The sequence below is a fragment of the Eurosta solidaginis genome, chromosome 2, assembly GCF_040869045.1.
Source record: "Eurosta solidaginis isolate ZX-2024a chromosome 2, ASM4086904v1, whole genome shotgun sequence".
NCBI lineage: Eukaryota > Metazoa > Arthropoda > Insecta > Diptera > Tephritidae > Eurosta > Eurosta solidaginis.
Window position 1 is genome coordinate 5,351,631 of NC_090320.1, and position 14,014 is coordinate 5,365,644.

At 36.6% G+C, this 14,014-nt stretch overlaps 1 protein-coding gene across 3 annotated transcripts in view; it reads right to left on the reverse strand.

Moving 5' to 3' along the window:
* DIP-epsilon (Dpr-interacting protein epsilon) overlaps nt 1-14,014 on the reverse strand; it is a 585,790-nt gene that overhangs the window by 48,269 nt on the left and 523,507 nt on the right. The gene's annotated exons all lie outside the window — the stretch shown is intronic.

Consider the following 14,014-nt stretch of genomic DNA (forward strand, 5'->3'; position numbering starts at 1 on the left):
GGGTTTTTGGTTAAGCTGTAAACAATCTGGAAGAGTTACAACTCGCATGTTGCAGAAAAATTTGCACCCAGTACAAAGCTTCATATTTTTACCCAAACCTTCAGCTCTTCACTATTATGTAGTTCTTTCATAGTATTTGCTTGCCACAAAACTGAAAAGGGGCCGTAAATCGTTGGCAACATGTAGCAACTTCTTGACACCTTCGAGACAAATGTGGTATTGGTAATAAATGTTACTTATTTAATAAGGACCATTTTCACCTTAGGCACCAAAACTTAAATTCACTGGGATTCTGTACACAGTGTCGAAGGACAGCTTATTGCCGACTTAACCAATAAATGTATCGAACTCTAAGTTTGTTCAGAAAAATATTTTGCTCAAGCGATTTTTTAGAAAAATTTCATGGTTACTTTGTTGCAAAGCTGCTGTTGTACAGTGTAATTATGCAGAAGAGTACTTCATTTCGTAGATATTAAAAGTTCAGAAAAGGTGGACACTTCTGGAAAAAGTGTGCGTCTTCGGTCTATGCTGGAAATGTACCATTGTTTATTTGTTTATTTATTTTAAAAAAATTTCTGAACCAATATTTATAGAAATTGACGTCTGTGAGCAATTTGTTTCAGCGTAATACAAACATTTGAACTGCAATTGGTTTCTGAGTCTGAAACATTTTTTTCAATATATTGAAAAAACCTTTGTTTTAAAAATTTTAACTATTCGAGTGTTCATTAAAACCAGTTCATTGGTGTGGTTGAAGAAAAAAGTTCTCCGAAATAAGTATTGCCTGCGATGCAGGCAGCGAGTTTAAAAATAGGTTTGGTCACGAGCTTATGACCTTAACACAGATACGATAATAAGGCATCGAATTAAAGCTCAAAGAGTCATGTGATTCGAATGAACGAAGACCCTTCGACCAAGAAATTATTCCTATCGACAATCATATTTGAAAACAGATGGAGGAAGAGATCCTCAATGAGAGTACTCAAATTTAACGCCATTCTAAATTTTGGGGGGGGGGGGGGGGGGGGGGGGAGATTGATTATCTGTGGAACTCAAAGCTCGATACAAAATTATTTCATTCTGGCACGCACATAAAAGGTTAGCGAAAGTTCATCCTAAAGCTAGAATGAAAAAAAAGTAATGCATCTTAGTTCAAATTTGAAAAAAAAAAATATTATAGATTAATATATGAGGTAGAAAAGTATAAAGGAAAAACATAAAAAAAGTTAGCCAAAACTTTCCACAAATAACTTCATATTTTTCTCAAACTTTAAAGCTGCACAAGTAAATATATGCACATGCAAAGTTAAATATGTTCGTAAGTACACGCAGACATTTTCTTCTACGCCAACTCAAGATTACCAGCATTTTGTTGTCCTAACAAAGCTTTGAATTTCTTTCTTAATTTCTCCTTTGGGAGTTGAGTGCTGACCTCACTTTTTCGTTGGCATTTTTTCGTGATTTGTTTTTGCTGCTTAGCAATTGGAACAACAATTGAAAATATCATGAGAATTTCTTTTTGTAGACATAATTTTCATTGCTGGATGAATTCATTTTTTTTTTTGTATTTTCTTCACTTTGCATTTTGCGCTTTTTACCGTCTTGACTTTTGGCAGCCGACTAAATTCAGTGGAGTGCACATGATGAGATGCTTTTGCAACGAAATTTTCAAAATGCACAAATACTTTTTTCTGGTGTTTTTGTTTTTTGATTTTCATTTCTTTAAATATTTTATGAGCTAAGCATGCTTTATGCACTTGTCGATGAGATTTTTTTATGAACCCACTTTTGATGTCGTACTACACTTTTAGTATTTAGTGAATTAATTTATTTAGTTTATTATTATTTCATTTTTTGTTTCATAATGACAAACATAATCTGATGCGTAGTTGAATTTAAAATAAAAATTCGTTCAAAAAATAAAAATAAATGTAAGGCGCGATAACCTCCGAAGAGATTTTACACCGAGCTTCTCTTCCAATTTGCGTCGTGCTTCATTCAATTCTTCCTACACAAGTTTATTAAAATTAGGCAGCCAATTAAATAAGCAGCAAGGGCAATATCTGCTGGCTTTGCTAGAATAAAATATAAGTAATAGCGTATCCAAATCCTCTTGAAATGGCGTATGAGGCATGGGTATATGTGCGGGTTTTGGACAACCACAAAATACCAAAGAAAAGCAGAAATTTTAAAACTTGACCTTCTAGAGACTTGTCTCTCTCTTAATAATTTTGATCGCATAAACTTTTTTAAAAGCTTCTTTGACGCATTCTGATGGTTACCTCTATACTGTGGTATACGTTGAGAAGTATGGCAGCATTCTATGCAATTTCAATACTCCCTACATCAATACGCAAAAACTGCTTCAAAAGCAATGAATATTTTAGGTTCAGATCTCGAGAGCTAGGCTTGCACATTTTTGAAGGACAGAAGTAGGTAGCGATGTTTCCAGCGAGTGTGAGGTACAAAGAAATGAGAGATAACTAGACGAGCTAAGGTTCGAGAATGTAATACGAGAACAATACAGAGGCAAACAGATACATCAAGGTGTAGAAGTTATTGATCTGCGGACATATAAAAGCCGGGTTAATGCAACTGGCGATTAAAATTAAAAAAAAAAAAAATACTTTGCACGATTTATCTCCCAGAAAATTTAAGCTGAGATTCTTCTCTAATTTGCGTCGTGCTCCTTTTAAAATTTCCCTAAAAATTGGCGAGACGGGAAACTACATGTTTTATGCCGACTCCGTACGGAAGCTGCGAGAGAGAAGCTTTTCATGGCAGAAACATATTCGGAGTGTTTGCCAAATCACTGCCGAGGGGCGACTTCGTTTAGAAAAATTGTTGCTAATTGAAAAATTTGTTTCTAAATTGTTTACGTTGCTTAGCACTCCAAAGTCGAGTGTCACTCGACACTGAGCTAATTGACAATGGGCTGATTAAATTGTTAAGTTTCTTGTCCAACTGAAGGAGGAGGGCTCTACTCTCTCGCTGTGGTTCCGCAATATAGCGGCAGGCATAAGCTAATATAGCCTTACTTAATTTAGGGTTCTGCGCTAACGTAATTTGGTTGTTTTTGTTGTTGTAGCGATAAGGTTGCTCCGAAGGCTTTGGGGAGTGTTATCGATGTGATGGTTCTTTGCCGGATACAGATCCGGTACGCTCCGGTCCCACAGCACCATTAAGGTGCTAGCCCGACCATCTAGGGAACGATTAATGTGGCCACATTAAACCTTCAGGCCATCCCCTCCCTCCCCACCCCCAAGTTCCATGAGGAGCTTGGGGTCGCCAGAGCCTCGGCTGTCAATGAAACACGATTCGCCACGGTTAAGTTAGTTGACAATTGTCACTTGAGAGGGTTGCGAACACAACCCCTTGAAATTTGATTTACCCAATTGAGACATGCCTTCGGTGTATGATAAATGCTTTGCGCTGACTATAGTCTACTTCAATTCTTACATGTCGATAACTACATGCCTTCTACAGACTAGTTAAAAATAGAAAACAATTCAAGCTTAAACTTATATAAGCTGTTATTAAAATTAATAACACTATTGAATCGATTTGCTAGATATATAGTCCTAGTTATAGGTTCATTCATAGCATAATTCGTTTTATGAGTTATTTCGATAAATAATCTATTATGCCGAAGATCACGCGTGGAATATATGGAATGAACAAAGTAGATAAATCAGATCAATTCGTGCTAAAGTTTATTACATTATAGGCAAGCGTGAGTGCGATAAAAGTTCTTCTGTCATGGAAAGCCTAAAAACCAAGCAATTTGTGACTGCTGGTATATGATGGGTGGCCGTCTGGCCAGTGAAGCATACGTAAAGCAATTTTGTAAAAATTTTTGGAACTTAATCAATTTTATTGAAGTTAGATTCATAATAAGGATTCCATATTATTGAGCAATATTCAATACCACTTCTGGCCAAGGATATATAAAGTGCCTTCAGCGCCATAGGGTCCTTAAAGTCACTGGTGTTACGTTTACTGAACCCAACCATTGCAACAAATTTTGAAAGAACGAAATCAATGTGACTAGAAAAAGAGAGCTTGGAGTTAAAAATTACACCCAAGTCTTTACTCTCTTGACAACGAATAAGAGATTTAGTTTATAGATAAAGTATGTGGCAGTTGTCTTTATGGAATAAAACACAACACAGCATTTGTTTGATTTTAAAAATAAGTTATTGTCTGCGCACCATCCAGCTAAAGAGTCCAGATTAGAACCGTTGGAAATAAAATAAATAAATAAATGTAAGGCGCGATAACCTCCGAAGAGATTTTAGGCAGAGCTTCTCTTCCAATTTACGTTGTGCTCCTTTTTTTTAATTTTCTTACAAATTGGCGGGACGGGACCTACTTCTTTTATGCCGACTCCGAACGGCCTGCGAGGCAGATGAGTTTTCACTGAGAGCTTTTCACGGCAGAAATACACTCGGAGTGCTTGCCAAACACTGCCGAGGGGTGACCCCGCTTAGAAAAATTTTTTTCTAATTGAAAAACCTTATTTCTAAAATTTTGATGTTGTTTTGCGCAGGGTGTGAACCCAGGGCATTCGGTGTGGTAGGCGGAGCACGATACCATCACACCACGGTTGCCGCCAATTGTTTGACAAATAAATAGTATTTTTTGTGAAATATATAGTTTTAGTGTTATATTTCAATCATTAAAGGGGAGGAGTGATGGGAAAACATATTGAGTAAAAAGCGCTAAGTCAGGAGAAAAAATTTGTTTTGAGTGAGGAAATTGTGCTAAGTCATAAAATAGCTGCTGGGTTAGCATACATGATTTTTATTTATCTTTTTCAAAGCTTCTACACTCAAAAGTATTGCAACTAAGGTATCCTCATTCACAGTTTTGAAAAAAAAAAGATTATTTGAAAAATTATTCAGTTTTTTTCGTCTCCTGTAAAATTCGTAAAAAGTGACTTAGCACATTTTCACATTAAGCTAACGATATTCTAGTGAAACGAAATGAGCTCAGCCTTAACCAAATATTTTGCTTTACTTTTGCCTAAAGGAATTTCCTAATAATTGTTTGTTTATAAATGTATTCGAAGAGTTGATTTGTGTTATTAATTTGAAACGTGTACCTACAACTTTATTTTTAATGAGTAAATACAAAAAAACAATGGGTACGCCTAATTAGTTTTGTCTGTTTCCAAACTGCTTACTATGTTCTATTGTGTAATGCCACAAAACCATAGTTGGGAGCAGTGAACTATTTATTTACAAAATTCAAGGTATTTATGCAAGTTATCCCACCTATAGGGTCAATACTGACCAATGGCGCACCCTTTACACGCATTGCCAGGCATGTGCCCGTATTGATCTGCTTACGGTTCATTGCATAAATTCGCTGACACGGCACACGCGCACCCAACAATCGGGTCAGGTATCGAAATGACTGAAATCATGAGAATTACAATATAGCAAATTCCTGTCCGCACACGCAAGCCTTCGACTTGTGAAATTGTGGGAACTGCAACCTTAGAATAATTAGTTTGCTGTAAGAGAATAGCTAGTAAATTCTTTTAGATGTTTAAGTTAGTTGATAATTACAGTGCAAGTGGCACAGAATAAATTGGGAATATTCTATCCGAGTTTTGCTTCGAATTCTTCTTTTTAATAACTATCGGTGAACAGTTGCTTCACCGCACCTTTAATTTTTTAAATCTCTCCCGACGCGAGAGATTAACTGGCGCCCGAGCAGAGCTGTGTATGGTTCGCGTTCCAAGTAAACTTGTATCTAAATTTGGGTACAAAAGGATAAAAAACCTTTTCAGTGAAAATAAGAAACAAACAATTTTTTTTTTTATTCAGAAAACAAAAGCGAGAGGAACAACTTTTTTGTATTCAGAAAACAAAAAGGAGACAGGCATCAGCAAAACTTACTGAGCTCCAATGAATTGGTGTTTGTAAGTAACTAATCTTAAGCCTCACTGTATGTCCTATCCTTCCAGCATGAATCCAGAAGAGAAAAAATAGTGCTTAACGGAAATGAATGACGCTGTTAACGCGATTCTCACCCAACTTAGAAGGTTCTAAGAGCGCCTAAAACGCGTGGAAGCCAAAAATAATTAGAGGGCCATACAGGAACTGAACGAAAATTTAGAAAGACTGGAAAGTCAAGTGGAGGAGGTGCGCAGACAATCTCCAGACACCGATCCACAGCCTGTGGAAGAGCCGCTCGCGAGTCCTCAGACGGAGGACGAGTTAAGAGAAATTTCCAAATTACCAGAATGCGTCAAGGAACTTTAGATATTCGATGGATCCGGGAACATTATTCCTCCTGGATCCATAGCGCGGAACAAATTATTAAGGACTACGAAGTTGTGCGGCACAAACCAATCTATAGGGTAATCCCATAAACAAATGAGCCAAGATCTGTCATTCCGGTATTGTTGTATTTGTAATCGAATTTGAAAAAAAAGTTTGATGACGTAGCGCTTTTGAAGTGTTTCGATTTATTACATTTCTCTCATATTTCGCTACCAGTGTTCGGACTATTACCTCAGTAAACGACTGCACTGTAGAAAAAAATAAACTTTCGCAGTATATATTTTCTTCCTTTTTGAAAGCGGGCGAATAACAAACATCAAATTGATTTGGTGGCTTGGCAATCCCTACGATTGTGTTTTTGCCATGAAATGTTTCTCAGCAAAAAAGTTAACTTCCTTATAAGATGCACATGGAATCGGCCTAAAACGTGTAGAATGACTAACTGGATGACTAATGTCGAACTGGTAGCTGACGTACAGAGTGTGGGGGAACACGAAACCGATTCCCCGATTTCCGATGATGAAAAACACGATCCGGTATCCAACTGTGGCGAAGTGAGAATGACAATATCACGGCTAAAAAATCACAAGGTATCAAGTAATGACGGGATACCCGCCGGGCTGTTCAAACATGGAGGCCAACAGTTGGTATAAGATAAAGAAGCAAAAAAAGTGGACCTTGCACTAAACGTTGAGTGATACAAATTCGAGACTTTGAAGGATTACGTATATTTGGGAGGCAGCATTAGAAGCAAAAACAATGTTGGCCTAAGCTGTAGTTACCCACCGACATGTGTAACGTACGTATACGTATCCGTACATACACACATTTGATCGAAATTTATGCCCGTAGTGACAACGAAAAAAATGTTGCCATCGACCTATTTGAATGCATGCATATGGAACCATCAACTTTTTCTATTTTAATTTCTTCAAATTACTTCCACAATTTTTCAAACTTTAATTAGGTGTTTTTGCATAAAACTGCAAACAGTCAAAAATTAGTGCACAAAAGTTTACTAGGCAACTCTGTCTAGTGAGAGAGCGATCAGCTGACACGTTCTTACGAAAAAAATCAAAATTGTTTTGATTTCTATGTTCCGGGCTACGTACGTACGTGCGTTGAACGTCGGTGAGTTCTCGTTTACATTGCACATTCATAAGACAGGTCGTGTCAGCTCACACGTTTTTTGTACGTACGTTCGTGGGAAACTGCAGCTCTAAAGTGTCCTGATGTATGGCTCGGAATCATAGAAGGTGTCAAGCGAAGATGGCTCTTGGAGTATTCGAGAGAAAAGTTCTCCGGAAGATTTATAGTCCTATCCCTGATGTTGACGGCGAGTATCGAAGGAGGTATAATAATAAGCTATATGAGCTTTTCGCAGATTTGACGATAATGCAGCGAAAAAAAAAACAGAAAGCTTCGCTAGATAGGCCATGTTATGCGGATGAACGAATACGCTACGGCAGTTGGTAAACAGTGGAAAGGGAATACCTTCACTGAGTTGGGAGAGACAGTTGGAGGGAGCTTTGACCTCGCTTATTGCTCACAATTGGCGACTGTTTTCGCAAAACAGGGTTAGCTGACCTCACTGACTCAACGTACTTAATTTTTATATAAAACTTCAGTAAGTGCTGCATGTTGAATTTTGGCAGACTGTACAGATCGGGTCCGGATACATATTTTGCTTACTTTTTACTCCTTCTATTCTAATTGCGTACGAAAAAAGTACAAAAACTGTGAGTAAAATATGAACAAACATGTCTTAAAACACGAACAATGAATTCGCGTCATTTCATCTAATCGTCACTTGTAAACAATCAGCTTTCCATACGTATGCTATGAAAACTGCAACCAAAAGATATTAGGTAGTAACATTATTTACTAGTAGGAGGTAAGAGCGGAACAAAATACTCCGATTGGAATAAAGTCTGAAGACTGCGTCAGCCATGAAATGAAATTTATTCCCCAGCCAACTATGATCTTTGTACTCTCTAATTTTTTAGTGCGGTATCTGCTTATTGGTTCATGTGGCAATCTTAAGATACATAAGGTACAAAGTTATGGGTGCAGCAGATGATGCACTGGTCTCGCACAAAATCTTGGACGGCGACTGGAAAAGCATGAAAGAAATTCTAATTGCAGTGAGCAGCCTTTGATACTTTTTAAAAGTAGAATCTCCTGAAAAAAACCTCTTGGCTGATTTAAGCACTAAATCGAATGTTACGGAACTTAAACGTAAATGGATGACAAAGAAATTGGTCAGCATATTGAAATACTTCCGCTACTTAATAGCTGATCATTATCTACTTTATCACCAGACTATAGCCAAATTATATGGGACACATAATAATGGATTATTGCAGCAATGCTTAAGCTTATAAGAGCAATGAAGATATAAAAAAAAACAAGTAAAGGTATCTAAGTTCGGGTGTAACCGAACATTATATACTCAGCGTGAGCTTCAATTGTACAATTCTTTTCAGATAAATTACTTTTCTACATAGCACATGGCACCGTCCGTTTAAAAAAATGTCTCCCCATTTCCTCTTACAATAAAACTTGATAAGTGAAATATCATTGATTGAAAACTATTTCTTGCTAAGTTATAGCTTATTATTCTAGTCTACGACCGTTTTAAACTTGTTTTATATCTAAGTTGCCGTGGTCTTTAACCGATCCCGTCTATTTTTACTAGAAATATTTCCTGCTATAAGGAAAATATGTGTACACAATTTCATTACGATATGTAATTTTTCTTCGAGTTGTCGCTCCCGAAACATAGAAAATTGCTTGGTCATAAAAGAGGCGGTGCCACACCCATTTTCAAAAATTTTAGTGTTTCCAATTTAATATTATAACTCAATTTATAAAGTAAAATTCTGTTGATACAAAACTCTTTTTCGTTAAGATATAGCTTATTATTTTCGTCTACGACCCTTTTAAAAATCTTTTGTATAAAAGTGGGGGTGATCTTTAACCGATCCCGTCCATTTTTACTAGAAATATTTTCTGCTATAAGGAAAATTTGTGTACCAAATTTTATTACGATCCGTTAATTATTCTTCGAGTTATTGCTCCCGAAACATAGAAAATTGCTAGTCATAAAATGGGCGGTGCCACACCCATTTTTTTAGATTTGAAGTTTTCCTATTTACTGTTATAAATCCACTTGGGAAATGAAATACCATTGATATAAAGCTCTTTTTTGCAAAGATATGGCTTATTTTATTCGTCCACGACCCTTTTAAAAGTCTTTTATATAACCAATTTCTTAAATTTTTCTTCAAAGCATTGCTTATAGTAAAGGCAACCTTTCTCCCGAATTTTGTTACGATAGGTTTAACGATTTTTGATTTATGATTAATAATATTTGTAAAATTTATTTCATCACAAATGGGTGGTGCCACGCCCATTTTAAAAAAATTTCAACATTCTAGGTGTATTATTTACTAAATAAACAAGTTTTTTGTGTTTTCCAAAATGTTGTATATATAAAAAGTGGGCGTGGTTATCATCCCACTTCTCTCATCTTCAATACCAATCTATTTCTGGGTCCAGATAAGCTCGTGTACCAAATTTGGTGAAGATATCTCATTATTTAATCAAGTTATCGTGTTAACGGACAGACGGACGGACATGGCTCAATCAAATATTTTTTCGATACTGATGATTTTGATATATGGAAGTCTATATCTGTCTCGATTCCTTTATACCTGTACAAATAACCGTTACCCAATCAAAGTGAATATACTCTGTGTTCAAAGCACTCTGAGTATAAAAAGACGCAGGTTATATAAGCATCAAAGATAAAAAACACAAATAACAGTTAGTGGAGAGAACAAAGCAGGAACAATTTAAGATGCTATACACCTAGTTGTGCACCACAAAAACAAAGAAGTGTTGCTATAATCGCGTACATAAATGCGTGGTGGAGACTTGGTGGCGGTGCTAGTGGCGACTAAACGACTAATGCGCCACCAATTAGTGTAACTAAAATTTATAAACTTTTGCTAAAAAGACACACAAAAAAAAAAAAAAAATATATGGGAAAAATCAAGCTGCAAGTGCTAGCAGAAATATTTACGAAAATTAGAGCATATTGCAAAGAAAAAAAATGTTTTTGTAGTTGGTTTTCCTTTGGTCACTTTTACGATCCAGTTTTCTAGCACTTGGTAAGTCATGTAATAATATTTTTTTGTTGTCCAACTGATGCGACATTTTTACTCATCATTATTAATTTTTGTATATGTATGTGTGTAGCGATACCTAAGCAGATATGAACTTTTGCTATACCTTTATATGTATGTGTGCAAATACAAGCATATCATAAAGTTTTTCTCATTTTCTTCATGGCGTTAGTTTGAATTCATACTTTTTCCTTTATATATATATTTTTTTGCAACTCAACTGCTTTTACGTTTGACCTGCCAACTTGAGCGCATTATAACGACTGACTTTACTGTTAATTTCCGGCATTTGTGCACTTCCGCTTGGACTTTCCTGGTAATTTTCTGTTGCCTTTGCCAATCTACCAAGTTAACGCCTTGCATTACAATGCTATCCACCGGGCCGGTTTAGGCAGGCATTTGCTAAGAACATGTGTCCATTTTTTTTTTGTTATACATATGCGATTTTCTTTGCATGTGTTTGTTTAGCTGACGTTTGTCCTGTCCATAGCCAACACTAATGATATGTTGGTCCGTATGGTCTTTAATGTTTCGCCCGCCCTCCACATACTACAACTGTCTTTAAGTTTTCTCTTGCAATTTATATTCTTGGTCTAGTTGGTTGTGTTAGTTTGACATATCATTTTGTTATTTTTTGCAATCTCCTTCGCTCAGCGCTTTTTTTTACATGATCTAACAACAGCGCCTTATTTTCGTCCTTCAGAAACATTGCCTTTATTGATATTCAACAGCTGTCGTTTAGTTTGATAAATTTCTTCCACTTTTTTTCTTCAATAGTGTGCTTAGTTGACTTTTGGCGTCGATTGTGTGCTCACGTAATGGGACTATGACTGCCGCTTTTTCATAAACCAATACGAATACATGCCACAAAAGTTTTTACAAAGTTTCCCACACACAATTTAATTAAGAATATTTTCAACGTCTTCCCTCCCTGGTCTTGGCTATATTTTGTCTTTGGATTATCGGCAGCTGAAGCTACCATACAGTGTTAATTTATTCTGCAAACGACTTGAGCCGTGTGACCTTCTATCATTAAGGAAATCGACAAATGACATATAAACGTCAGCTGCTGATAATTTGGCTATTTGTTGGAAGCTTTGATTTATTATTTGGTGAGCTGATGTACATAATTTTCTTTCAGCGTAATTCCATGGGTAAGGTTCTCGAAGAAGCTGGCAAGCAATCACTTTGAGTAAGGCTCTGCTCACAACCACAATATATTTACGTTTCATTCAGCTTATGAGACTCGTTAGCCCGAAATCTTTATATGTTCAATAAAGAAGACGAGCCTCGGACGTTAAAGATTCACCTTTAAATCTAAGAGCTAACTTAAAATGTATAAGATCTGATTGTGAAGCTAACTTGAATGAAGGCGTTGACTATAATCACGTTCGATAGATCTAAGAAACTTATCTCGAACGAGACCTATAACTTTGTTGATATTCTACTTATTACAACTTTCTTTGTAAGTAACCGTCATACACTTCACTTAGTCAAAAGTAAAAGCCTCTCTCGACGAACAACATCCCGAACTATAAGTTCTCGAATCGTGAAAGATTGAGTGATGAGATTTATGACCTCTACGTAGATTTGCAATGAATAAAAGCCCCTAGGCTACGCTGGCTATGTCATGTTATGGAAAAAGATGAAGCCGCTATGGCTCTTAAAGTATTTCTATTCGCTTTCGTACTCATAAACAGGGGAAGGTGAAACCTCCGCGGAGTTGGAAGAAGCAGGTTGAAGACTTGAACTCCTTTGGCACCACCAAATGCAATCAGTCACCACGAAACGAATTATTCATGAATGATGGTGTACTTAATAACCGACTCCATAAACAGTCTTAGCATATTCTTAATCAGGTACGCAAATGACATTGCCACAGTCAGTACAGCCCAATACCCGAAATACAGAAAAAGCACGCTATCGGTTTGCCACTTTGCAGCTGGATGAAGAAAAGCAGAGCTTATACGGCTAACATAATAGCAAATATTACTAGAAATTGGCTTTTTAAACTTCTTAAAACATCAGAACTAATATCGCAGCTAAGCAAGCTGTTTGACATTGGAGAGGAAAGGGAGAAAGTAAAAAAAGCAACTATTGAAGGAAATGCACCTTAGGCGGAGAACCTCTGTAAACTACTAACTTCTGGACAGTGAATAGCCTCCGCTTATTGCACAATAAATACCAGAACCAGCTTGGACAGAAGAAGTCTGGGAGTATAAAACAAAGCAGACGCAAATGAAAGCCGTAGGCGAAGAAAGCAAAGAGAATAACTTCGAGCTGTGAAAAGACTACAGGAAGAAAAAACAACGTGGCAAACGGTCAGCGATACCAAACACATATGATAAAGCATAGAGCACTTGAAGCGTTGTGGAACTGAACTACTTTCTTAACCAAATTTTCTCTAGACTCGCTAGAGAAAAATAAGTACACGGCTAGCTCGAAAAGTAGATACACGGAATGTGAAAGTTCGAAAATCTAAATTGCGTATATGGTGACACAGATAAGAACGCTATTGAGCGTATTTGCTTCAAATTCCTGCGTTGGATGCAAAATCGAAAATGACCAAGCATACGGAAAGTGGATGCAGCGACAGCATAAAAAATATCGAAGTGACTTTGGCCGAACCGGAATTTATAAATTTGCGTTTTTTGGATCAGAATGTGATTTCTAGTCTAACACGGAAATTAAAAAGGCTGACGAATAAAATAAGCTAAATGATGAAACATTAGTTTGTGTTTTAGTTTCTTAATCAATGATCAAGGCTTTACGTACGACTTACGTAGAAATGTGAAATGCGTAAGAAAATTTTAAAATAAACTTCGCTACTCATTGGTTTGCGTTTTACATGTGACTTCAAACAGCGGAAACCAAAATCACTAGATATTGAAAAACTTAATCAATCAGAAGTGTCGAGGTAGTAAAATTAGAGTTAGAGATATAGCTCATAGCTCTACAAAAGAAGGTTTTTAAAAAATGACAATTGTGAAACAATAAGTAAGCGGTACCAAGTTGTACGTCGGTTCCAAAAGCGGGAGGTATTTAGTCTACTCATACACAGTTGCTGTGACGCTGACAATTGCTTTTTTTTCTGTCTAGAGAAAAAACGGCCACAAAAAAGGCCTAAAATAACAATACTTAAAATCTTTGATATACCCTTATGGCTGTAAGCAACTAGAGAACTTTTAGATCTATCTTTAGTAGTCTATTAATATTTGGCAAATGAGAAAGAGCACTTTCAGAAACGTGCAAGGTAATCGTTTTCGCTACCACACTCCTTAAGTCTGATATCATACTTGCCCTGATAAATGACGCAATAGCCTACACGTATGCAAAATTGGTGATGCGAGAGGAGTTGTACAGAAGTATTGAGAAAAAGTGAGCAAATAAAACAGTGACTAACTACACTGACTCGGACATCTTAAGCGAATGAATGAAGATATTTCTGAAAGGGGTTTCAACAGATATTCAGCGGTGTTGGCAGAGGAAAGAATAGGCTGACGCTTTGGGACAATAATAAGGAATAATCCT